The sequence below is a fragment of the Octodon degus genome, unplaced genomic scaffold, assembly GCF_000260255.1.
Source record: "Octodon degus isolate 3935 unplaced genomic scaffold, OctDeg1.0 scaffold00018, whole genome shotgun sequence".
In the NCBI taxonomy this organism is placed as follows: domain Eukaryota; kingdom Metazoa; phylum Chordata; class Mammalia; order Rodentia; family Octodontidae; genus Octodon; species Octodon degus.
In genome coordinates, this window is record NW_004524594.1 from 23,521,470 (window position 1) to 23,525,182 (window position 3,713).

At 38.0% G+C, this 3,713-nt stretch overlaps 1 pseudogene; it reads left to right on the forward strand.

Annotated features, from left to right (window-relative positions):
- The first annotated feature begins 767 nt into the window (after positions 1-767).
- Positions 768-3,147, forward strand: LOC101575642 (annotated as a pseudogene).
- Positions 3,148-3,713: the final 566 nt, after the last annotated feature.

The window sequence follows — 3,713 nt, forward strand, 5'->3', positions numbered from 1 at the left end:
AACGTTAGCTATTGAGTCACTATTTCAGTCACTGTTGCTTTGCAATTGTGTAACATATGAACTAGACAATAAAAATAAGTCACTACACAGGGATCTTTCATCCATCTGGGAAATCAATTTTTGCAATATTTTCATCTATTGTTAGAATCATGATTATTTAGAGTTGTCTAGAATTTCATGAAATGTATCTCATCTCGATTTTATTTAAATATAACAACCAATTTTGCATAATACAATTGCATATATTAGGTCTTCCTTATTGAATGAATTTCCTTTTAAGAATCTATAGTGGGGGACCACCTGCTTGGTGCCCCCTTCTGTCCCTCTGTTGGACAGGCGCTTTCTTTCCCTGAATAAATATATTCTGCTCATATCCTCCCTTTGTTCCTAAAATTCAGTCTTCCATTTTAGAGAACATGAACTCGTTCCAGGTACCTTTCAGGTCCAGTGTTTCACTTTTCCCCTATATCATTTGGAGATGATCCACAGAGATAATTTTTACCCTGTGTCATTTCAGGTTCCCACCAACATCATTGGAGAGAGATTATGGGAATTTCATAGTCCAAGTCTCTTACTCCTTTAGAGAACATCAGTACACACTGGAAGACATTTGATCTATACACTCTAAAGAGCAGTTTAATCCAAATGGGATGCAGAGGGAAGAATCAATTACCACACTGTTTTGCAATTAGAATGATACTGTAAAAATCAAAATGAAATTTGTTCTTTCCTAGAAGACAGCAAGCTCCTTGGGATTTGGAAAGAAAATGCCTGGTGTCATACCTAGTGAAAGTAATGGGCTTTCAAGAGGTAGTCCACCCAAGAAAAACAGACTTTCCTTGAAGGTTTTTCAGAAAAAATGAATCTAAGCGAGTCTTAGATTTTACAGACTCTCCAGAAAATGAAGAAAAACTGAATATAGAGGATCAGAAATTGACCAAGTTGTTCCTGCAGCACAGTCCTCTCCTGTAAACTATGAGAAGAAAGAAAACTTGTTGCCCTTTGTAGGGCTGAAAAATCTTGGCAATATTTATTATCCTAATAGTATACTTCAGGTATTATAATTTTTCCTTGTTTTAAATCTGGACTGTAGCACTTATTTAATACTATCTCTAAGATGCAAGAGATGATAACAGATGAAGCAAATTTAAAAGAAAAGGGAAACTGCAGAGAAGATTCTTTGGCAAGTTATGAATCTACATGCAGTTTACAGTCCTTAATCATTTCAGTCAAACAGCTTCAGGCTAGTTTCCTCTTAAATCCTGAGAAATACACTGGTGAGCTTGAAACTCAGCCAAGATGACTGCTTAATAGACTCAGGGAACTTAACCCTATGTGTGAAGGATTTCTATAGCATAAGGCATAGGAAGTATTGCAGTGTATTTTTGGAAACATCCAAGAAACATGCCAACTCCTAAAAAAAAGAATTAAAGACTGTGGTAGAGTTACCCACAAAGGTAGGAGAAAAACCTCATCAGAAAGTGGAAGTGAGTGGAATTAACAGCATGAACATGGACAGTCAGGAATTCTGAGGACTATAAAGAAAGACCTCCAAAAGTGAATGGAAAAAGGAAAAATAACACTGAATTTGGTAACATGAAGAAAAAAGTCAAAGTCTCCAAGGAATATCCATCTTTGGATGAGAACCAGAAATGGCAAACCAGATGAAAAAGAAAAGTTTCTGGGGATACACTGAAGAGTCCTCTTAAAGTAACCCCCATGTGTGTTTCTGAAAATGAGAGCATAAAAGCCTCTTAGAAGAAATCAAGAGTCAAAATAAATAGGTTAAAGTCTGCAACAAAGCAACCCAGCATCCTTTCTACGCTCTGTAGTCTGGGAAAACTAACAACAAACCAAGGCTCTAAAGGACAAGCGAAAGGACATGAGTATGATTTTGAAAGGGGCATGGGGAAGGCTGAGGCAGTAATGCAGCTAAAGGTTGTGGCCTTGAATCTCCAGAAAATACAACACCTAGAGGTGTTAATGAAATTAAGTCCATAAACAAAGGTGCAGAGCAAATTGGTTTGGAACTAGTGGAAAAATTATTTCAAGGTCAACTGGAATTAAAGACTCATTGCTTATAATGTGAAAGTTTAAAAGAAAGATTTTCGGACATAAGTATGCCAGTACAAGAAGATGAGCTTCCCAAAGGAGAGGATAATTCTGAAAAATTCAACAGTAAATCCATCTGGAACTGGACTTTTCTTTACTGCTTCTTCAAGCCAAAAACAGAAATAAAGATCTTGAGATGGGCAATTTCACAGTTTGATTCAGTGGAGAGGATTGTAGGAGGAGATAAGTATTTCTGTGAAAATTACCATCACTACACTGAAGCCGAGCAAAGTCTTCTGTTTGACAAAGTGCCTGAAGTTTTAACAATTCATTTGAAGTGCTTTGCTGCTAGTAGCTTGGAGTTTGAGTGTCACAGTGGTGGACTTTCCAAGATCAACATGCCTTTACTGACGCTCCTCAAATTGTCACTAGAAGAGTGGAGCACAAGGCCAACCAATGACAGCTATGGATTGTTTGCAGTTGTAATGCACAGTGGCACTACAGTTAGCATTGGGCATTCCACTGTTTCTGCTAAAGTTACTGACCTCAACAGCTTAAAACTAGATAAGGAGAATTTTGTGCTGACCAGATCTATGAAGTAGGTAAGCCAGATTCACTGAAAGAGGAGAAAACAAGGGGTGCAGGTGAAAAGTGTGATGACGAAGAGATGTCAGTGAGAGTTGGTGGAAATACACAGCCAAGTAAAGCTTTGAACAACAAAAAAAAAATGTAGACGTTATTGGACCTTTCAGAGGACAAAAGGACAAAGCAGATTATTAGCTCTACAATAAAGTGTCTAATCCTGAGAAGCCTACCAGTATCACATTTGGTGAAAGTAGAAGTTTTGAGATGAACTGTACAAATGGGGCACACAAAGTGGACAGGAAGAAGGAATCCGGGCACCAAACAGGCATGTGTGGCTTTGAAAACCAAATTTCCTGTGTAGTGCAAAGCTATAAGAAGTGTGAGGGCAAGTGGTTGCTTTTCGATGATTCTGAAGTGAAAGTTACTGAAGAGAAGGACTTTGTGAATTCTCTTTTCCCTTCTACATCTCCTATGTCGACTTCTTACCTGTTATTTTATAAGAAATTGTAGAGTGGGTATATTTTTTTCCTGTGTATATATTTAAAAAGCCTGGCCAACATTGGTAAAGCTGATTAAAGCAAATAAACTTTTAGCTTATCTTTAAAAGCTACTGGGGCAGGCCAAATAGCTCAGCAGATTAAAGGACCTACAAGCAAGAACAGGGGTCGGGGTTTCAATCCCTGGGACTTCTGTGTCAGCCCCTCCCGGGGCGCACTGAAATGGCAATGGAGACTGGGCATGGTGGCACGAGACTGCAATCCCAGCTCTTAGGAGGCTGTAAACAGGTGGATCGCTATGAGACTGATCTAGTAATGAGATCCTTAACACACTGTAGACCCTTCCCTAAAATATAGGAAAAAAATAAAATAAAAGCTGCTCTATATTATGGTTCTTTGTAGGTTTTTATATGAAAGTAAGATTTGAAATACTGACAAATCATGTTAATTTTTAGAATTCATTTTGCTGCATAGAGACAATTGATGTGATAGCTCCTGGGAACAAACTTGTATTGATCCATAATTATCCAAAATGGAAGCATTTGATCCTTTTGGATTTAAACAAGAAGCAGGAGGAGG